At 33.2% G+C, this 25,186-nt stretch overlaps 1 long non-coding RNA gene across 1 annotated transcript in view; it reads left to right on the top strand.

The window, feature by feature from the left end:
• LOC106109012 overlaps window positions 1–25,184 on the top strand; it is a 48,491-nt gene extending 23,307 nt beyond the window's left edge. Inside the window, exons 2-3 of the long non-coding RNA XR_001225983.1 lie at window positions 2,664–2,693; window positions 25,131–25,184. This is a non-coding gene — a long non-coding RNA (uncharacterized LOC106109012). The remainder of the gene's footprint in view (window positions 1–2,663; window positions 2,694–25,130) is intronic.
• Window positions 25,185–25,186: the final 2 nt, after the last annotated feature.

Genomic DNA, 25,186 nt, shown 5'->3' with positions numbered 1-25,186 from the left:
CAAATCGCCGCACTGGCCGCTCCGCCGTGCGCTGTTGCCGTTCCGCAACAATGGCCGACCGCGCCGCTCCGCGCGTTAACCGCAAGCGTACTTGCCATAAACATTGTTTATAACAACGTTTACACTGCGTCGAAACACTCGAGTCGGTATTCTGCACTCCGCACAATACAAAACCGCACTGATTTTTATCCTCGTCGCCAATGTGGTGTCCGAAATAAAAGTCGTGCGTGAAGCTCAAGATGTTTAATCCGACTGACACAAATTATGCATACAAAAGTAAGGTATAACACGGATAGGTAATTTACGGTTACCTACACTACAGTTTCACGTTATCTTAGTGTTTAATATGAGATTGTATGTCTTTGTGTCTAAGACATGTTATTAAATATAACGTTATTCTTATTATTAATATATATTACTAGCTGTTCCCCTGCGACTTCATCCGCATAAAATTATGAAAATTTTATTTTATTATATGTGTGTATTATATTAATCAATTGCAAATGTCAAAATACCAATTACCTTACTATGGCAATTTTGCTTTTTTGATGTTGGCAGCAACTCATGGTCTCTTTCCCACATTAGTAAATTCATCTAAAATATTTATCCCCGAAGTTTAATGGCGTGAAAATATATAGCCTAAAGCGTGACGTAAGTGTAGGCTTATTATTACCAAAAGAATTATTCACAAACATGCTGTAATTGCTAATATCTTATGCAACAAAGAAGTGTGTATTTACACTTTATTATAATAGTATAGATATATACTTTATAGGAAAAACCAGAGAAACTTGAAACGCGCAGCAACATTAAAGAAATTAGGAGACTTCTTTTGTGACTGAAAACACTAATTAATTAATTAGGAAAATCTTGAAATGCTATAGCGATTTTATGCCTACTTCTCAAAGAAATTGCGATAGAAATTACAAAGCTGTAGTCCCAAAGCAAAAGGTCTTTGAGTCCTGGAAGAGGCGTGCCGATCTGATTCTCAAAGACCAACGCATCTGCAGTTCCTCTGCTGTTACAGATATCCAAGGACGTCGAATAGCAACTTCGGTACACTCGCTCGCTTAACCCTTCTTGTAATAATAAATGCCAACCCTGTAAACTGTTATATTGAGCGTTGCAGAACTATCGATGACCTGACCTCTATTATTACCCTAATTTCGTAAATCTTCACAATATACGTAATATGTTTATCTTTAAAACTGCAATATCGATATTAAGTAATACAAAAAAGATTGCGATATAATTTTTATTCGAACACTCTAATTTGTCCTCAAAATGTGCAGTGTTCGAGTTAAGCAATTGTGTCGGCGAATGTATTGACTGACCTGTCTTATCACTGCACGTCTTGCTTTAGAAAGGCTGTAGTACAGTCAGCGACAGTTACATAAGTATTGTATTATTTAATTATCTCAAATATCTATATTTCTTATTTTGTCTTATCTTTCCACCCATCCATCTTTCGACCACATCTTCACTCTCAATCTGTGGGACCGTGGTCAAGCGCTTCTTTAAAACTTAAAAAAAATACTTTACATGATTTGTATAAAAGTAAAGTTAAACACATTATATAAAAATCGAACACCACCGGCTGCGGAATCCGATGACTCAAGCAACCAGTGGTCAGGGCTGCAGAGACAGGAACCACCTCACAATGCGTGCGGTTTCTAAAGTAACCTCCTTTTGAATCGGGCCCTTAATCCAACTGTCTACCGAGAGCATCTTGAGATTTCAAAGCTCTTCGCTATTAGCCCATGAGGACTATCGGAATTAAATTACTTATTTTTTTTTTATTGATATTTAAAACTTTGATAAAAGTAAGACTAAATTATCAACTCTACAATAATTACGCATTAACACAAGTTTTGGTTAATTAACGGAAGTAGAATTAATAAATTACATTCCTGAAAAATTATCTGAATGTTATAAAAGTTTCTTAAAATGATTTTCATAAAAAGAACATCCATACTCATCTGATACTTAGTAAATTTCCTGCAAAAGTGATTAACTGTTTCCAACAATAATACTTAGGAAAGATTGTCTAATCCACGATTGTTTCTAGAACTAAGCGCTATTTACTGTTTCAATGAATAATTAACTAACATAGAACATTGAATACTAATTTTGACGGTGACTGTACAACTAATTTCGAACGTTACATTCAAATTTCAATCTTAACCCTACTGTGTAAAGTTCAATTTGAATTGGACATTGTGTTTTCATGTTTTTATACGCCCATTATTATCGTAATATTAAGTTTCAGTACGTCATGACAAATTAATTAATGCTGCAGTGCACAAATGGAACATTTAGTTTTTATGACATCGATACTGGATGGATATAATTACCTGGTGATCGTATGGATTCAGTTAATTATTATTACATATACAATACCCTAGAAAATTATTATTATAAAAAGTAATATTTTAAAACCTATTTTTAAGTCAAGTGAAGCTTATTCGATAGTACTGGACGTAAATTTCGTTACGCGACAGAGAACAAAGATACAATTTAATTGGAGTAAGAGAGAGAAAGAGGGATGTAGGAATTGCTACATTCAATTCCAATTAATTTTACAACACAAGATAATACAAAATATTTAATCTGAGCTTATTTTAATATTAATGTGTGGATTAAAATGATTTTTTTTGTTTCAGTCCGAAGCGGAGACGAGCTGTGGAATTCGAGTAAGTTGAAATAATTTAACAACGCATTTGTCAAATGTATTTTAAAGTCCAATTTCTTGCAATTGTAGGGCAATCTAGAATTGTCTACTCGAGATATCTTTATGTACAAGTATTAGTTAACCCTAATACATAAAAACCATAGATTATACTATAACCATTATATCACAATTTTAACTAAATAATGCGTACCATAAATTCTCACAGATAGATTATACATTTTATAAGCTTTTCATCCAAAACACTAAAGTCGCCGACTAAAATTCCTAACTAATGGGGACTGAAAAACATTTGTATACTTTAGAACAATGAAAGTGAAACAAACGAGCGAGTAATAAATATTTATTGACTTTCAAAATTTTTTACAAAAAAAAACTTCTACTACTTTCATTTTAAACATACATTCCAAGAACAGACAAGAATCGTTAACGGATTTTTTGTACAAACTAATATAATAAAGAGAAAATGTTTGTATGTTTGTAACAGTAAAGCTTTAAAACTATTATTAAAATTCTTTTAATAATATATTGCTATGTTAGAATAACAGATGGATATCTCTAAAACTTTTCATAGGTGTTGATCATCACCGAGACTACTAAATTTCTTTTTAAAAGTGTGCGGACAAAGTCGCGCGCAAAAGCAAGTAGGCTATATACTTCATATAATATCATATTTAAAAAAAATAAATGCTGCTTTTGAAAATGGTGCATTTTAGTTAATATTTTACAACTTATCTTTTCTATACATAAATTAAATAAGTTCTTATTGGATTTGACATCATTTTCATATTTCAACGAAATTTTAATTAGACATATTCTCCTAATATCATGACAGATGGTTTTTAATGATTTCCAAAATGTTTTATTCAGCGATGAATTAGAAAATAACAACTTAATAGCGAGTCATCGTAATTAATGGAATATCATTTGAACTTTAAAGATCAGATGGGGTTCATTACTTGAATGTCATATTATCAAGTATTGTTGCTTTGTTACTATGCAATAAATAGCGATGTAAACAGGTTATAAATTTAAAACTAAACATTATAAAAAGTTTGATTAGTACACTAGAGGTAAAAATGCGAAACGCCAAAGAAACCGCTTTAACAAAGTAAGTAGATTGTATAAATGTTATGTTATTACCAATTATAAAAGCTTTCTTGACATTTACTAACTAACTCACTATAGGTTTCCCACACTAAAATGTATTGCCATCCTTATCTTTCTGATTGAAAACAAAAGAGAAAACATATTTTGTACATATATGTCGCTAGTGGAAACACGGACACGGAGTAGGACAGGGATAGTGAACATTTTTGCATCAGTGTCATTTTTTTTTAAAGAAATGTTTAATGCTATTTTAAACGAGCCATAGAATAATCATGACTGAAATTATTATGAAAATTCCATAGTGCACCTACCTCATACTTTTTCGTAGTGTTTTTACGATCAGAGACGTGCCCAAAACATTATGTCGTGGGCCATTTATGGCACGCGTGTCAGTAGTTGACTACCCCTGGAGTAGGGTATCTCGACACGTTAGTGACAGGAAATGCGCCGCCAACACATTCAACATAATTTCAATCGACACTACGTTTTGTAGACATCTTTTCAATGAACACTATTCAAAGTCTCTTTTCACTTTTGTTTAGTAACAATGAATGAACTTCTATTACAACTTATAATACTAAATGAAACGGAAGTCGATAGTCGAAATAAAGTCAAAAGTCTTACAATATTTTAATTAAACAAACTGTTAGGACTGTATACTGAAACGAATTCATATTTGACCAGTATTATAAAGAGGAAAATTTGTTTGTGTTGATAACTTACAAACTGCTGTACCAGTTTCAAAAATTAAAAAGCTACGTCATCACTTAGTAACATAGGCCATTTTTTTTAATATTTGTCGCGACCAAAATGTAGTCTTAAATAAAGCGCTTCGTTAGCGCCGCTTACAATCCGACAGTTTCAATGTAATTTAAATTTTAAGCGTTTCCTTTTAATAAAGAAACATTGTTAAAGTCTAGCAACTTTTATATGAAAAACATACAAACGCTGATTTCTATATTATCGAAAGTTGTACAGATACAAAACTCTTCAATAACCAAATAGCAGTTTAAAAGAAAGACAGATAACTTAGATCATACCTAGTGATAGGATTTGCATCTACTAAACATTGAACTTTCATAGAAAACTTGATTACGACTAGCTCAGTGTTGGTGTCCACTTTCTAAGCTAACAAACTGATTCCATACCCATTTGTGAACTTAATGCGTTGCTGTTTGCCTTGGATTTGTTGTTTTTACTTACTTGTTTTTGTGTAATTAAGTGTACGGGAAATTCTTATGTTTTTGCTTTTAAATTTACATAGAATCATTGTATTTATTACTTTGACAAAAAGACGAATTATTTATTTTGTAGAGAAACGATTTATTTATAAAAAAAACTTGGAAATTAAACAACAAACAAGTTTTATCTCACTACACAAAAGACAAATATTGTCCTTCAATTAGATTGAAAGAAAATGGCCTCCGTATCTACGGAATATTAATTTAAAATAACGTCTTTTTGTTTTGTTTTGCACGTCTAACATTGGCTAACACTGGCCGGTTAATGCATCGTGCGCCGCCATCTTGCGCAACTGTCAAGTTTGGCGCCAATTCAGCTTATCTAGAGCGTTGCTGCATCTGGCAGCTGTCCACACTTTGAAAGCTCCCTCAAACGAGACCTAATTCATTGACCTGAAGTTCTTACAAAACTTTCAATGGTCCTAATAAATGTAATAGTAAAATTGAAGATTTATAATTCAAATTACAAAGTATGCCTGCATAGTTTAATTTTCTGTTCCTAAATCTATGTACCTAGATAAAAAAACTTCCACGTGAAATCATTTCTCAGCTAGTGGAGCAGCAGTAGCTTACTTTCTTACTAATATTATAAATGCGAAAGTTTAGATGGATGGATGGATGTTTGTAGAGTTTGTAGCTTAAGCGGCTGTACGGATCCCGATGAAATTTGTTATAGATGTAGGGGATAGTTTGTAAGAACACATAGACTACTTGCTTTTGTTTTTTTTAATTCCGCGCGGACGAATTCGGGGGCGAAAGCTTATTTAGTAATAAGCGAATAGCATTTTATCATAAGTAACAATTATCTATTACAGAACGCCTTAATTTTATCAAAAAGCCACAATTAAATTTATCAAATAACGTATCTTGTTTCTCGCAATATTTCTCATTTGTACGCTAATTGAAAAGTTCGTTTGAAATAGTATTGATAAAAAGCCGATAAACTATCTTATCATATACTCTAGTTATGGAGGGAATAGAAAATACGGCATATTATATTCTTATGGTAAATGACACGGGTTATGACAAACCAATAGGGAAAAATTGCCTTTTGCTAACTAAAGATGCCGCACAACGTCTGAGATAAATAGCATACACTACCATTAAAAATTTACTTTCGATAAATTTACAAAATTACCAGTTAAATAACTAACACAGAATCATCACCACTGGCGCCATTTACTTCAAGCTTCCAGTATTATTCGCCCACGACTCCGTCCGAGTGAAATAAAAAAAAAAACACAAAGTATATACTCTACATCTATGCCAAATTTCATTGAGATCCGTTTAGCGGTTTAGGCTACAAACTCTAACAAACATCCATCCATCTAAACTTTCGCATTTATAATATTAGTATGATTTTAAATTTCGATTAACCTTTAATCAATTATCTGTTAAATAATGAGGATGTTTAAACAAGTTTTCATTTTATAATCTGCAACTTACTTGATATGGAACAAATTGACAGTTGTGTTAGTTGCCAGCTACAAATAGAAAAAACAGAGCTCTTACTTTAACAAATAATCTTTAGCTTGCTTTCATATTTGTATATAACACGTTTTATTTATAAAACGCAGTTATTATTTCACATTTAGAACAATATAAGGTTATATATGTTATAACAATTAAAACTGGTTGGTTTAAGGTCGTCGACATCTGTATTGGTGTTGCTTTGATCTTTGCTACTTTCTATACTTGCAACATCGTAAGTTTCAATTGATATTAATGTTTTTTTGATATATAATTGGAGCGATGTGAACGTCTCAATGGATTGGCCAAGCTTTGTTTGGTAATTGGTTGATGGGTATGGATTCATAGGTCAGTATATCTTCATTAAACTTGTACCATTTGATCAATTTACAGCTCACGATGGGTTATTCCTTTAACTACGTTTACTTTAGCTAGCTTTAATAATTGCAATAATAATGTGAGCAACTTCCATAAAAACATAATTTTTGACTTGAGGTGACTTTACACATTATACTAGCCTTAGAACAAAAAAAAATTAGCTTATGTTACTCAATGATAACGTAGCTTTGTATGAAAAAAAGAATGTTTGAAATCGGCCAAGTAGTTTGAGGTTATTCAAAATATACGACGTATCTCTTAAAAAAAAAAACATTTGTAACAAAATCACGTATGTTACGACAATATGTTAATCTTCACCTTGCTGTAAAACATTTTTTTTTACTTGATACGACTGTAAATGCAATCAGTTACCGCGTATTCAAGGCCTATATTTGTACAGAGTAGTACAAAAAAAAATCCATACATACTAAGCACAAAAAATAACTATAGTCTGCTATTCCGTCCTCAAGTCCATTGGCTCCAAAAGACCTTATCCATGACCTAATGCATGTTGGCATATGATCTTTGTAAAAATTAAAACTAGACATGTATCTGGCAAGGAATAAACGGAATACGGCTGTTTATATTTACTTTTTAATGTAATACACCTTTCTTGTTCCACTCACATACGTTTGATTACGAGTATTCTTTGCGGACTTTCTTTACTTGCATGTCATTTGTCTTGTAAATTAAATTGTACATTTTCTCCAATGCTTTTGTGATGTTACCTCAATAGATGTATATTTAGGACAGCACGAATGGTATTGTATAGATGAATTCCGTTGTCGCCCGCGGCAGAGCCCGTTACTGACCCGCGTTTGATATTTCACGCTGTTGATGGCCAGTACCATTTGTAATATCTTTTTAAAGCAGTGGCAATATTAAAACTGTTTTGAATAATATTGTGACAGATGCTGGCTGAATGTAAATAATTAAAAAGTTTAACAATGATGTTTGGATTATCAAAATCTTGAAATTATCATAAATGCGAAAGTTTAGATGGATGGATGGATGTTTGTTAGCGTTTGTAGCCTAAACGGCTGAATGGATCTCCATGAAATTTGGCACAGGTTTAGAGCATAGTCTGGAAGAACACATAGGCTACTTTTTATCCCTGGAATAGTTACGGTTCCCGTGGGATTCATTAATTTAGTTTTTTAATGTTTACTCGATCATTCTGCAACAGTTCAACATATCTTATTGAAATTTGGCACAGATATAAAACGAAGTCTGGAGTATACATGGGATAAGCTTCATCCCCGAGAAATGTCCGGTTCCCGAGGGATACGTAGCTTTTTGTAATTTATATAGTTCGTATGTTTTCTAATACCACGCAGACGAAGTCGCGGGCAACAGGTCGTTTAAAAATAACTTTGTAAAGTTATTTGGATAAGATTAACGTAATTTGTGATATGGACTATTTATTTTTCGTTAAAATCGCGCCTTCAATGCTCTTTCTTTTAAATTTGAATTGTTCTTTTTTTAAACTAATAAAGTTTGTTCCGTTTTACGTATATTTAAATTACAAAACAGTTTTTGGTAAGCGTTAAATCGTAATAGCGGTGAATTCAAATGATCTTATCAAAACGGTTCTTTTTATTTAAGTGTACTTACATAATATAATTCCGAGAGAACGTAAGTATGATTGTCTGTACTGAGATATTTATAGTTTGTTACGAGTTTAAATTATTTTTTAAACGGCTGAATACTGAAACGAATCTTAAACATTTCGCTTGTAAAATATAAATATTTTGAAAAAAAAAATTGAATAGGTTTATTTTTCAAACATGAATATGTTGCCGGTAAATTACATAAATCTTATTCTATTTCGAGAGAGATCGTTAAAATTGTCAATGCAAACAAAAGTAAACTTTAATGACTAATCTAATGCACTAAATCTGGACTAAAGTGGCATAAATCTATCAGCGTCTGATGTAACTCGAAAGTCGGCATTGTCAGCCGGTCCCGCGCTCTTACGACACGCGCATGATCTCTGAACTTATATATCTAGATTTTATTCTAGAGCTTTCATTTGATCTTTAAAATGAGAATCTATAACTCCGATTTAGCCTATGCCTGGCTTAGTAACAAACGCATACTTACAGTTGACTTATAGCTGATTTTTTTTTTACAACATAAGGTGGCAAACGAGCAAGCACCTGAAACCGCCAAAATGGCGAAGCGACCGCTGCCCATAGACATCCGCAATTGCAGATGCGTTGCCTACCCTTATACGACGGAGGAGGAGACGCACATAAAGAGGATATTTCCCCTTCCTATGCATCTCCTCCACCGTCAAATCCACTTCCTCTTCCCAACCTCTCCTTATAAGAAAAGGGTGGTAAAGAGAAAGGGACTTAAATTATGCCTCCGGCACCACACTCATCAGACGAAACATGGAATTGCTTCCATTTCACGCCTATCTTCTGTGTGGTCGTGGTATTAATTACACCGGGCGTGCCGGCCCATTCGTGCTAAGATGTTAAAGCGGCCACTACCACTGTTAAAAGGTAAACGCACTTTTACCATAAGCTTGTATTAGATTGGTTGATGGATGCTGCCGCAACCAATGTCTTTCATAAGATGTGCTCCATACGTCGTATCCTATTTCTGCTGTTCTCACGAAGTCATCGGTCTAATAGTGTTTTTTAAGTTTGTGTTAATAGAAGTGAATTTAAACCTAAGGCCAGAAGATTGGCAGTTCTGAAAAAAAGGCACTTAATATAGTGTGTATAATTTAAAAATAGAAAATAACCATGAAACAATAGCAAAGGTAAAAACATAACTAGAAGTAATGTGCGATACTAAATTAGCAACGCTGTTAGCAATGCCAACGTACGTGTCTGCGAAAATAAATCACTCATTAGTACTAGACCGTGCAATATATTTTACGATGTTTTCCTTTACTTATGCACTAAGTATTTGCACTTGAACTGGATAAAGCATAGTTAATAATGATTTTTATCAGATAACACTGATTGCTTTGATCCCGAACGAAACGAAATGAAACGACAGGTGTGGCAACATAGGTACAATTTGAGTGCCGAAGGCTCCGGTGTGTTTCCTAGAGATCCCGGAACTTTCGACTGTCACTTGAGGATGGCCACCGAAGGAGTTTTCGTGTGTTAAATCCTACATAACCCTGCATTCCTGTCAAAGGAAAGGTATCTTTAAAAGATTTCCCCCCCGACACAAAAAAGGGTGTCAACGTGTAATATATTGTGACGTAATTAATTCAATCATAATCATATAAATCAATGTTAAAACCGAGCTGTAACCTTTTACACATTGTATACGCAGTCCTCGATGTACACTCGGGGAAACTGACGGTGTTCCAACATAAAAGCTACAATCACTGCTGACGGCTATAAAGGCGGCTGACTCAGCTGTACGAGACATTTACTATAGGTATAAATTGTTTAGTAAGTACGTGATTCAACAACATCTTGCGCAAGGACGGCTAAATAGGAAACAATATGTATTTATGTCGTATTTTTAATAGCGTGATGTTTGCTTACCGATATGTTGTTTTAACCTATTAAACTGTTTTTATAAGCACTTAAATTTTAACGAGAAATGCTTTTAGTTACAAGCAATAGGGAAGTAACGTTAAGCAGGGTTCAATGGTAGGGCCGTATTTCCTATCCAGTGCCACGTGCATATTCAGAAATAGAAGGGGGAACCAGTCTTTCTAGCACGTGCGGGCCTCGATGTTGAAAGTTTTATTGTAAAGGAATTTCGTTGCAATTATTCCGGGTTAATTGAAGGGGAACTTGTAAAGAAATATGTTTTTATTCCTTTCTCTTAACCCTACTTTTTGACTTTCATTGTATAATTTAAATTATTGTGTGACGTTTACGAATATTAAAAAAAAGTTATCGCAACTGGCAAATTAAATTTAATTTCCAGTCCTTATTAAACTTTTTTATTTAACCGAGATTCAATATTCTAAATTGTTAATACCGTAAAAATTCTAACCTCAAAAAACCACACGTCAAATCAAATGACCTTATTATCGAAGTACGTTTTTGTCGTAAATCTGCACTTATATCATACACTTATAACAGTTGAATCATCCGTGACATACAGTTGCTTCGCGGTTGATTTCGTAAGCGAAGTGAAACGCAACAAAATATTTGCCAACGTTAACCGAATAGACGAATAATACTCCTGCGCCCCAAAACTGCACAGTACACATGTTTCATTTTAAAATTTAGCATAAGACGTTGTGATTTATATGGCATTGTGACGGGTATATAAGATAGGGCATTGAAACTGGCGCCAAATGCTACAATATCTATATTTTATGCTGAAACATAAATCCTTTCTTTCTATAGTTATTCCCGCTGTGGGTAGCAACTGAGGCTACCTCGATAGCTGACCCACGATAAAACTGCTTCACGTATCGGATGCCCATATCCCTAACTGTTAGGTTAATAATGCAATAGTTTTATATGTACTATGGGTGTTGGAATGAGGTATTTGATCTCTTTGACAGAGTGTTTGCGTACTTCAAAGAAGTGGCATACTGGCCGCAAGACCTTTGCCTTTATTTAATACCGAAAAAAGTAGAAAAGAAATAGAGAATTGAGCGGGAAGTGTTAACAATATGAAGTCGTGATTAGTTTTATATGATCGATGATTTAAATATGTACATAATTTTAATATAAATATGTTAACAAAAGAATGCATTTTGGTTGCCGCGCTGCAGTTTTTACAATCTATTATATAGTAGTTTCAACCTTAATTTCTGTTTCCGAACTGTCAATGATGCGTAGCTTTTTTATGAAAATAAAATCGACGTCCATTCGTAAACTTGTTACAACTGCGTTACAATAATAGTTGCTAATAATACTGACATACATTTCGTTTTTCACATCTTACAGCGTATTTCGTATTATCGTAACATCGAAATTATTTTTAGAATGTTTTTATTTTGCATATTCCTACGTGAATACGGCCGGATACTAATATTTTATAACTAACAGGCACTTGTAATAATAATTAGTTTTATGTCGAATTGACAAAATAATCTACTGTTAACATAGCCTATATTACGAGTACTTAGTCATAATATGGCTTTTTCATGGTAAAAGAATATTTGAAATCGTTTTTGGAACCTAGAAAAATAGAAATCTTTCCACTTTATACAATTAGTATAGAAGTATTGATATTAGTACATAAAACAAGTCATGTTAGTTTTTTTTTTTTACTTTTATTGTAGTTTTGTAATATCCGATTTAAGACAGGATTATATATTTCTATTTCTTGTATTGTACTTGTTGTTAAATTCATAATTCTGTAACACAGTATGAACATTCTTGTATAAATGTAATAATGCTTGGTATTCAAAACAAAAACTATTTAAATACGTATATTGTATGACCGACAATCTCTACCAAGTTGTGGGAAACGACTAAAGGAAGACATTGTATCCTCGTGGGAAAACTCTTTATTATATTACAAGGTGACAAACCAGCAAACTGCCACCGGAATTCGTCAAAATAGCGAACAAACACTACCTGTAAATGTTTACAGGTGCAGATGCGCTGTCTGACTTGGCAGAGGAAGGAACACATAGAAAGGAGATATTTCCCTTATCGATGTCTCCTAAACCCCCTCCCACCTCAAATATTTAAATGATTTTCAATGTCATATAACAAGTCCAAAAAATGGCGCGTTTCATTCTAAGAAAAAAATGGACACATGTCTGCATTTAAACTCACTTTTTTTGTTATAAGTTACCTTTTTTTATTAACTTTTTTTTAAACCTTACTCAAAATTCTTAATCATATTAAATTAATCACTATTAAATTGTAATTAAATTATAAATTAACATCATGAAGGACGTGGCTTTAAACTCTGGCTGAATGGAAGCAATTGTCAACGTTTGTTAAAAAAAATTTCACAATACGTAACAAGCATAGTGAAATATTTTCATAATAATTCCAGTGAAAACTAATCGACCACAAGGTCGTGTAGGTTTAATGTTGCCATCAAAATACGGAAAGCAATTATTGATCTACTTTTTTATGAAATATACATGGTTGTTAACTTTTTTGCGTAATTTGACAGAATTATTTTATCGCAATAAGATAGAAAAAATGGATGATTAGGCTTTTGGTAGTATTTCGAAAGACGTTTGATTTTATAGCAGGTTTAACATGAAATCATTAGTACTTTTATTCATAAAATTCAGTATATAAGAATTACGTGACGTAATACTTAAATACTTCGCAGTACGAGTTTTAGTATAAGACATATCTATCTAATAATAAAATAAAAAGTGTAAAAAACGCATCTATATCAGTGTGACAAGTTTTTTTTTATCCACCACGATAATACCACTTTTGGTTAAGGCTAAAAAAACAAATTGATTCAATTATTGGCACAAAAGTAATCGTCTCTTGACCCTGTTAAAAAACATTTTAACTCCCGCCAGTAGGTAACGTATAGTTCAACAAACTTCTCTGGCGCAAAGAGAGGACAATGCTATCGCAGTTAGTTGTATCAGAAAATATGTGTAAAACCTACTAAAGCACAGACTACTACACAAAGACAAGCAGCTATAATCTATCAATGATCTTACGTTACTTTTTGCAATGATAGAGAGTACCAAATTAACTGTTATTTAATTTTTTTACGCTCATCGGGCCAGATAAATTATTTGGTCTATAGACAAAAATTAACATATTAATAAAAGTTAAAGGCTATGCATGACCGGTGTTTGATGAATCGATTTAAATGCGATATATGTTGGCTGTGAGCTCTAATATAAATTCATATGCTAATGAGAACGCTTAGTTTCGACATTCGTTGGCGCTATGTAACCGTTATTTTTGATTCTTTACATTTTGAAGCATTGTATAAAATGCCATGGGCCATTGGTGAGGATTCTTTCCAACCGTATTATTGAAGGATTCTACAATCGCATAACAGATGTGCGACACGATAGTCAAAAGTGTGTAACCGCACTAATAATATAAAACCTCGTTGGTTTTGTTAAAAAAAAAAAAATATCCAGACAAATATTTTTAACGGTGACGCAACACTTTGGAACCATATAAATTAGCATGCGTTTTGACTCTTCCCACTATTTGATATTTCTATATTTGTTTTTAACCCACACGAAATTCACATCTAGTATTAAGTTTTAGTCTGTGACATTAGATGACGCATCTGAAATTCTAGAAGTACGTGGCTTATTCATAGAAGTATAATACAACCTTTATCTATACTAATATTATAAAGAGGAAAGAATTGTATTTTAGAATTTTCGTATGTATTAAAATAACTCAAAAACTGCTGGACAGGGTGAAAAAATTCTTGCGCCATTGAAAAGCTATGTTTCACTGAGTAACATAGGCTATGTTTTAAGTTTTTTTTATTTTAACGCGGCCGAAGTCGCGACAAACTGTTAGTTATAAATGTTTTAAACAGTTAAGAAACTTGTTAAATAATATTTTAGTCTTCCGAGAGAAATTAGTCACATCCTTATTTTCTTGCAGTGATTGTTAAAATTTTTTATCGTTGAAATTGTTTTAAGCATGATTACTGTAGAAGCAGTTATAATCTCTGACTCTATGTTAAATCCGTTTAATTTGGTTCCTTATAAAAACAAAAGAACAACACTTTTATCACTTAATCACGACAAACATTATTTCTGTCTTAATATCCGTGTTTTATTTCACTAATAGACAATTAAATATTGACCGGTTGATGCATAAAAAAACTAAAATCTTTGCTCATCAAAATACACGTTTAAAAATATCAAGGCCGTTACATCTGCCGCGGAGCTAAAAGGAATAAATATTTGCATTGTATTTTATTACAATCTGATTAATTAAAAGATAAAAATATTCATGATTCAAACGAATAGGTAGATACCGGATTTCATTTATTAAAGTGAGGAGTACACTAATCGGTTTAAACCATAGAGAATAAAAAAGTAGAGTGCGCATTAGGCAGTTACCCCAAAAAAGTTAAATCACAATCGTAAGTATAACAACAAAAAATGCCACCTGATATGAGTTAAGGCAAATTGGACTTACATACTAGTAACAAGTCGTAGATTTCACGCTTTAGTTTGAGTTGTCGCATCTGTATTCTTTTCATTCCAGTGCCCCAAAATGTCAAAGATTAGTTAATCAGATTTTTTTTATTACAAGTACAGAATGCGGATTCTTTTATCTTTGTTTGTGGCCGGTAAGTTCGTGTTTACTTTATACTCTGTGGATTTGTTTGTAGAGAGTGATGCGAGTCGGAGGCGCGGCACATTAGCGCAGAACTTTCACATAATGACCGTCTTAATGAATATATTTAATTTTAGCATAAATACATAGCGAATTAGAATATTTACTTGGTAGAATGACACAACCATGGTCTTGGTCAAAGACAAAACATCACAGAGAAGAAATAAACAATAATTTTAATGCCACATGGACGAAATCGCATACTACCGTTAATGCTCTCGTAAATATGTAGGAAGATTTCTCTTAGAGCCAATTCACAATAGATGTATGAAGATTATAGGTGATCATTAACACCCATACTTCAAATGTCAATTGCATGAGGTGAGATCGGCCGTCGCCCACGCTGTCTCGCCTTAGGCAGGGGTTACCAACCCTTGGTAAAGGCAATTCCTTTTACTGTGCGTTGTTACTGCCGAAACTTACGAATAAAATTTTATTTCATCCATCTAATCTAGTTTATTTAATAAAATGTATATAACAAGGATTTTGTACTGGTCTATCGACAAAACAAACATAAGTTATTGTGTGCTTGTCGTCTAAGCAACCTCATCGTTACGTAATTAGCACTGCATATATTCATGATAAAAATATTTTTTTATGTTTTAAAAACAATGTTTTCGTATGCAGAAAGTATCTACTATACCGTATGGTTAATGGGGCAAATTCGCGTATTTAAAGTAGCTATCTATATATAGCTATAGTTTCATAAACTTGCGGGCCGTGCTTTAACCAGCCCTGTTGTATAGAAAGTTGTGAGTACCCGTAAAGGGCACACTGGAAGATAAGTTTGCTTGGCCTTTATTACGTAAATCTTAAGGAAGTTATTGTTATCTCAAATTCTAACATCACCTCGCACAGGAAGACTGGATTATATGAACTTTAAGATCGAAGTTGAAATGCAAAATCGCAATATCAATTAAAACACAAATCTATTGAAATATAGTGTTAAAACATTACTATAGAATATAGGCAAAGTTAAACGTTTATTAAGTATCCGAGTACTTCTCTCTAAATAAGCATTTATATTACACTAGTTATTGCTCGTAATTTCGTCCCCGTATATTTAAAAAAAATGTAGCCTATGTTACTCACTGATAACGTAGCTTTTTTATGGTGAATTTAAAATCAATCCAATAGTTTTTGAGTTATTTCACTACATACAAATACAAATCTTTCCTCTTTAATATTAGTAGTTCCTCTAAGTGGCAGACTACCTATATACCAAGAGCCAAATATAACCTACAAAACATAACACCGCAAAATTAAAATCGAACCCAAATCCTGACACACTAAACCATATCAGGTAACAGCAATTATAATTTTAATTAAAACAGATTGTGTATTCAAATCGATCAATATCATGGATGGGCGTCGACGCGCGGATGTAGAGACAATGGAAGTGTTTTTCACGCGGCCGACCGTCTCGCATTTCATATGTAATACACAACTTGAACAATATAAGAATGCTTCATTGAGTCACTTTGCAACCAAGCTAAATAAGAGCAGAGTATTTTTGTTGTAGAGTGAATAGCGTTGCAATAGTAATGTATCTCTGCTTTTAAGCGTGATAGGATAGTTGCAGCGTTACCTTTTACGGACAGTGAGAGGATGTACAGTCGCGATAACTGATGCACCTTAAAAGCTACAATCGTTTGAACATTTTGAAACGAGACACGCAACAAACTCACTGCTATCTAATTAATTATTAGTGGTACAAGGTGAACTTTGTCTTATTGAACTAAACCGCGCATATCCGCGACGGTACCTACAGAAAATGGATATGTCCTTCCGATCCTTTCTTTATAAGAAGACAGTGAGAAGGGAAGATAACTAATTTTGTCTCTAACACACATCCAACGAAACGCAGAATTGCTTCCACTTGGCGTTTACACCCAACGAATAGATCGTTGGTGTAGATAATGCTACTGCTTCAATATAAATAGTAAACCAAACATTCTGTCGGGCTTATTCAAGTATTACTTGTTATTTGCAAGATATAAGAAGTCTTGTACGTTGTTATGACATGTGACGTCACAGCCGTGTATCAGATAAATTGTTACGACTGTCGACACAATGGGTATTAACAATAAAACACACTTTTACCGCCACCGTCGCATAGCCCGCTCATTGTCGTACTATCAACACGTATTATCATACCAAGACAAATTAACGCCGTAATTATATATGATGTAAGATAAAAACACATCTTTTTAATTCAGCAGGGTTATATTTAAGTTTTTAATAACATAAGATTACCAAAATAATCGCGCGGGATTTTGTATGCGTCTAGACATTTTAAGACTATTATTAGTTTAAATGTTATTGCTTTATTATATCTCATTTAATTCACTTAATATCTATATTACACTCCATCAGTATTTTTCCTATTGTATAGAGTATGTAGGGGTACATCGGTAGAGCTTGGAAAGAGATGGATAGATCGCGTGAAAGGCGATATAATCAAGTAGGAAGTGACGATTGAAATGATAGAAGATTAAGCCTGAAAGGATGTAAAGCTGGTGCGCCGACTCTACGGGAGTAACACAAGGACAGTGAGATGATGAAGAAATGTCAGTAACGATAAAAATTGTCACTGTTTGTGTCGTATAACCTCAAAACTACTGAATTGATTTTGAAATTTAAAAGCTAATTTATGAAATCATAACTTAGACTATATTTTTTATTCGTCTACGAACTTAAACGAAGCCAAGGAACAAAGTAAAAATTTCTTATGAAACGATCTTGATACGGCTCCTCTTCACATCATCGATCCTGTCTCGTTTACCTGGAGTGCGATAAAAACTGGCGATACAAGTCGGGAACCGGGAAGGGGAGGTACGGGGAAAGAGGGTCACTTGTTTAGCACCCGTACCTGTTATACCAGTTTGTTATTATCCCCCTTGAAAGATGCCATGATATCTAATACTGCAAGACTGTACTTATACGTTGATCTTTGTCGTATTTAAAATAATATAAAATACTTCAGTATCCAGTATTCAGATGTTAAGTATTAAAATTAAAGCGAGCAACGTCAGGCATAAACTAGTCATTAGATAAACGTAGTCAAATGGAAAAGATGTTTGCTAATTTAACTATAGTACTAATTTGTTCGTGATAACATGGTTTGATTAAATATTACACGATTTACTAATTACAATGTAACTTTTAAACAACGAACGTAAAGGCATATCTAAATGGGAAATAAATTTTATCCAGATACCAACGCATATTCTAATTATTAGCACGCAAGAAAGCGGAATACAGTTATTATCTTGTAATTAGTGTCCGCGACTTACGAGAATAACTTCGAATTGAAAAATTAAAAAAAAATAGTCTATACAACCAACCACAAAACATGTGCCGATGTTCCTGGCTGTTTAAAAATGTATCACTCCAAAGAATTAAAAAAAAATCAAAATGACATTTGACATAAGTTCCCTCCAAATCGTCAATGATCCTGCCGCATAAAACGAAATAAGCTATGCGTAAATTTTAAATGACTTGTATTCGAATTTCGAACAATATTGCTATCTCTGTTTACTCAAATAGCATGAGAGAGATGACAGTATGTTTCATAACTTTGATAGTGGAAACATAGCATGATATTCGCATGCATTCTCTTTATTCGAAGTTCATTAAATGTTTCCTCCACGTCGCGTGCTTGGAAAGGCGCGGGTTAGTCAATTATTTAGGCTCGCGTTTGTAGCGTCTTGTTATTAGCATGCGATGTTATTTCTGTCTTGAATACATTATAATTTGACGTACATACCTCTAATTGACAGTAGAGGATGCACAGAGGATCCTTTTCTAGTTAGAAAAGATCAGAAAGGGAAAAGAAGTCTACAATTTGGCGCTGTTAATAGTTGCTCGAATTGCTCTTAAAAAATCCTTCATAAATTATTTGTAATTCAAAGTTGTTGAATTATAAAACATACTGCACTTTAATTGAAAACGTACCAAGAAGGTTGTAATAAATATATTCATTGAACCGTAACAGTGGTGTTCAAGGCTAGTTGACAGTTAAGAGGAAGTTAAACTAAAATGAAACCAGATCAACCAGTTACAACCTACTCCTTATAATGAAGTCAAATCTAATATTACAGAACCAATTAAATTTTACCTACAATTTTCTTTTAAATGTAGTCAATACCGGCGTTAGGGCAATTGCCCAGGGCGCCGAACATAAAGGTTTGTATTGCAGTAAGGGAAGCTTCGCCTCGGGAATTCTCGTCCAGGGCATTAGTAATGCTAAATCCGGCCCTGGCTCTACCATAATTAGAAAGGTACTAGGTTACCTAAGGTTCTACACTAAGGACTCTGGAAGCGACCAGTAAAGGTCTCTGAATACAGCTGCTAAAATTAAGTATAGATTCCTAGATTAACAAATGAAAGTGCTTAATTCTGTCTGTATTTAACTCTTGTAAATTGTAATTGGAAGTTTAACTCTGAAGTCATGTAAGCAGAACGTTAATATGCGTATAATATTACTGCCTATTAATGAAAAAAAACCTTGGTTATAAAAATAAACATTGTAAAGGAAATTGTTCGAAACATTTTCAAGATGTTTAACATTACGTCTACTCAAGTTATAATAAATGTAACAGGTAAATAAACGACCTTCAGTTTCCGACTTTATAAATTGTCGGAATTAGATCGTTTCAAAAGAAAACCAGGGGTACTCAACTTGCGGAACGCAATTTCATTTAAAACTCCGACTTCTTTAAGTGGAAATGATACAAAGTTCCACATATATGGAAATAAAAAATGTAGTTTTCTAGTCAAATAATTGGAATACACCCTTATTTTCTACAATCCTGAATTTCTAAAAGTTTATTAACAAAGAATCCTTCTCTGATGTATTTTTTTTATAATCCAATACAAACTTTTTCTATAATCATTTTTTTTTTAATTTTAAATCAAATTTAAGTAATCATATATTTACTTACACTAAAATGAAACTAAAAAAAAATCTAAATGTTTTAAACCTCTGGTATAAGTTTGTCGGATAGCTTAACGTGACGTAGCGACGTGACGTCACAAATGTCAGATAAAAACCCGAGACATCAACAGCCATGATCTACACGTCATGACTCATTGAGGAATAGTTCGAACACAATGGTTCTCAATATACTTTTTACAAAGGAAAAATTACTACATTTTGTTGTCTGTAATATCATAACTATTATTAAGATCACTTGTAATTGTAATAAGGAACTAGTTAGTGTTAACTTGTTCGTGTTACTTACACTGCCATCTATTGAGGCATTACAAAAGTGTTCACCACCATAATCTGCTACGATATAAAATTACTACCGTTTTGAATAAACCGTCTTTCTTATTTATTTTAGACTAGCTGTTGCTCGTGACTTGTCTGCGTGAAATTAAAAAAAATAGCCTATGTTACTCACAGATAAATTATCTTTTAAAAGGTGAAAGAATGAAAAAAATCGGCCTGGTAGTTTTTGCGTAAATCAAATCCATATAAAACTCTAAAAATACAAATCTTTCCTCTTTATAATATTAATAGTATGGATAGTATAGATGTAGACCAAGTTATAAGATGGTATACACCTTAATTTGGGTTGTTTCAAAACGCTAAAACTGTACCTAGTTTTTAAACTATTTTACTATATGAAATGCATATACATTTCTGCAGAATTTCTTAAGAAAATTTACATAATTGAAGTTTTGTTCTTATCTTGGTATATCTTTAGTACAATGACAAGTCAATATATTGCATTGTTTTATGACAGTATTACGCGACATTTGGCGTCCAATTGCGTCCAATGACGCCTCACTGCAGACGTGTTCCGAATACGTAGCAATTGAGGTTATATTGAAGCTCATATTGCCTGCGTTTATTATTATGAAGGTCACGTGTTACGTGTTTTGTAGTGTCGTTCGCCACGGAAGTTATTGCTTTTTGTATCATATTTCATTTTATTTCCGGAATTAGTATAGTACTTGCAATAAAAAATATAAAGGAGATTATTGTTTTTATTAAATTTGTTCAAACCACAACTTATTTTTATTTGCAACAGATGGCGCTATTAATAATAATTGATATCTGACCCTCGTATGTCGTATCTGTGTCAATAGATTTGTCATTGTGCTTACAAACGGGCCGTAGATTGACGACCTCTGTTCTTATATTATAAAGTTCAAAAATGGGGGGGTCGTATTTCTTTGTTTATACAATCGTTATCTAAAATATTGTTTTTCAGTCTCGCTGGAAATTGTATGGTTCTAAAAAATTGTATGTCGTTATAGCGTTAAAATCTTAATGCCATGTTTTGCAATAGCGACGGTCCGTGACCGTTCCACTCCTGACCATAAGGTCGCTCAGCGGACGTCCAACGATGGTCATCTCCAAGATTAATGTTTACCTAAAGTAGAACGTTCTTGATAAAATTTTAATGAAATTAGGATGCACCGAAAACGTCGCATGGCCTTCTGATAGCTGGTATATGTTTGAATTTAATTATTGACTTGAAAGCTGACAAACTATAATTCTTAATTAAACTTAAAAATTCGTCAGTTGTATAATTGTTATATATCTACAAGAAAATTAATTGTAACATGTACAAAAGCCTAGGGAGGAATCATCAATAATTGTAAAGGAGGGGATTATTAAAAACAGCGATACACATTTGTACGGCTATGAAATAATTGAATCGTATAGTCTGTACAATTAACATTGTCATACAATGCTGAGAGATCGAATGTCGTTGATTGTGACGCGACGCGCGCGCAAAACAAACATGGCCGCGAACACGCGTTAATGAAACACGAGTGTTGCCATATTTTGTGTGTTGAATTACATTTATTTTGCAATCTTGTCATTGAGTTAGGAATAATTGTAATCTATGTTTTTTTTAAGAGAAAATTTTGGATTTCGCACAGATAAAATGCAGGAATGTATCAACAAATATGTTCGTCAAAGAATGATTTTCATTTTCACTTTTAAGTTGGCACGTGAGAAAGAACAGCATTTTTTCATCCGAAGTGCCAACTCTTGCGCCGAGTGCGTACGTTTATTTTGTCACAAGGCTACAATTAATTGTATTGTATACTTGTTATAACATCTCATTACGTCGTAAGGAGGTCGCCTGTCCTCGTCACCGACCTTTGTTCTCAATTATTTTTTAAACAATGTCTGTGACATAACCAACCGTTGTGCCTAACTATTGTGGAAGTGAGATATTTTAATGGACTTTTATAATTAAAAATGGCTTTAGTTCAGATGTCTATGGGCAGGTGGCAATAACAGCACACTCGTTTCCTTTGTCTACGTATTTTATATAAAAAAGTCGTTTTATATGAAAAAACAATATAGCAACGATCTTATAAATTAATGTCAACTATTTTAAAATCAATTTATTTCGTCTTTTTAATCTACATAACCCCTATTAACCTTTCATTAAAACTGGGGCTCTCGTTCCAAATACATTAAACTAATTATTAAAACATTCTAATTCAGTCGTAAATGTTTCAATATGTTTTTTTTATTATTTAAAATATTATGTAACCAAATTGAATAGTTCTCATGACATTATAACCTTTATGGTGAGCATCGAAAACGTAACGTTATTTAAAAAAAGAATATTTGAATTTGGAACATGTGTGAATGAACGATATTTGACACAAAAAAGAGAGTTTCCACTGGCGAAACTCTACATGTGTCAGTTTTTTTTAATAAGTTAGAAGGGATGTTAATATGTTTTCATACAAGTGTATCGGCTGTAAAAACCGTAAGACTTCCAACTGGATTTTCCCGTTAGTAACCGAGTATCTTTCAAGCTCGGTAAATTTTGATATGAAATGAAGACGCTTTTAAGATGACCAAAACATGTCGCTTTAAAATGATGTTAACTGCTAATAGCGTGTAACTGTTATAGATAAACCGTTATTAAAAAACTGGTAACACAAACAGGATTTTTAATTATCCTACCACGTATTTATAAACTCCGTTTTATTTCTTAGCATTGCTTATGACATAGCATAGTTACCATCTGTACTATTATAATAAAGCGTAAACAAACACTTATTTGTTGCCTAAGATGTCAGCAATTACAGCTTATTTTTGAATAATTATTTTTTTTTAATAAAAAGGCCTACACTTACATCACGCCTTAATCTATATATTTTCACGCCATTAAACTTAGGGACTAAATATTTTGGATAACCTTAATGTGGGAAAGAGACCATAAGTTGCTGCCAACATCAAGAAAGCAAAATTGCCATGCTTTGTCGTCATGTCATGTCTGTCATTTTGACATTTGGAATTGAATTTGACAAATATAATCAATAAAACAATTTTCACAATTTCATGCGAATGAAGTCACACTGGAACAGCTAGTATTTTATAAATGTATTTGAACACATAAGTTCTTAAACGTATTAAAGTTTCGTAATTATTCTCATTTATTCAAGAAAAATTTTAACAAGAGCGCGCAACCCCGTTGGCTAAACTGATGCACAAGTGTTTAGTCGTGTTTTGATTCCTATGAGCTTATATGGAGGCGCGCACACTACTCGATTTTTATTAGTGCAACTAAACAGTTGAATAGTCTGCGAAACAATCGACAATCGCACAACAGTTGTGGAATTTGTACAAATGTATGCGCCCTCTCTAAAAGTGACAACCCTTACAACCATAAACCTTCAATCTCTACGCGTACATTGCTGTTTATCTTGTAGTAGATAAACATTAATTCTAAAGCCTACGCATTGGACACGATCCGTTAATTAGGGCTGACTCAGTTTTAGCTAACAGTAAACTAGAAACGGTTACTTATTGACACAGGTTATGTAGATAGTAAAGCTTGTTTTATACAAACGTGGTAAAGCTGTCTCAAAAGGTTTAATTTGTTTATTAATATTCTACTAAGGCTTTTTTAGATAAAGGCCTAAAATAAATTAAACATGCAGCATTTTTATTGTATGCAATATAAATTGTGATTTGACTGAAAAAAATGTCTCCATCTCTTTTCATAGTTTGTAAATTTAAATCTAAATGCAATGCCATATACTGCTAACTTATAAGTTATGATATGATATGATATATCATAAAGCATCGCCAACTTAAGTTATTCCTGGTATGGGCATGATCTCGAGAACAATTATAACTTGATCTTAAGTTATTTTAATGGCATATTCACACGGTTGTATTTACCGCAGTAATCCATCGGAAGTATAAGAAAAATATAAATTTAAATAGAAGAGGCAACGGTTATTGAACACTTCTCCAATTCATTTCTTGTAGTTATGGGTATAGTGCTATTCAAACTTTTAAGGTGCTCGCTATGGCGCGGAAAATGCTGGCAGGATTTAAAAGAATGTGAGGGTGGGACACAATAATCAGCTTTCTTTCATTCGCATTGTGTCAGATATGCGCCACTGTTATAAACTTTGAATCTTTTTGTACCCGTAAACATAAGACGAACATCTCGCTAGTTTATTACATTTTTTGATTGAAAAATTTGTTCCTAGTAAATATTGACACCAAAGATACGTTAGTGTTATCACCGTTGTATCCTTCTAACATATTCGCTAATGAAAACGCCAAACATATAACACGATTACTGTTTATTCATTCAATATGTTTTGTTTCGTAACGTGTCTTTATTACACGAGGTCGGGGCGGAAGTCGACCAATAAACCGTACTGTGAAAGTATAAGTTATTTAAACATACTATTGTACTTTAAGTATATCATACAAAACCATTCAATTATATTGCCATCTCCGGATGCACTCTGATACAGGACCTCACTCACTCACTCATTCTGTAGTGTAACAACACTTTTATTTTTTCTGGAATCTCTCCCATTTTATTACAAACATAGACCAATGCGAGATTTACCTTTTTTACGCACGGCATTATAATTTCTTTCGGAACCATTAAAAGTCTACTAACTACAACATTCGGATTGAGCAGCATTATATTGAAGTATTGTACAATGGTTAACGTATGTCTTGTCGTGTTGCAGGCGATGCGGGGCTGGTGCGCGCGCTGGAGCGGCGGAGGGCGCGGCCGGCTGCGCTG

This window comes from Papilio polytes, unplaced genomic scaffold (genome assembly GCF_000836215.1).
Source record: "Papilio polytes unplaced genomic scaffold, Ppol_1.0 DF824269.1, whole genome shotgun sequence".
Classification (NCBI taxonomy): domain Eukaryota; kingdom Metazoa; phylum Arthropoda; class Insecta; order Lepidoptera; family Papilionidae; genus Papilio; species Papilio polytes.
This window is presented reverse-complemented; position numbering and strand designations above follow the sequence as displayed.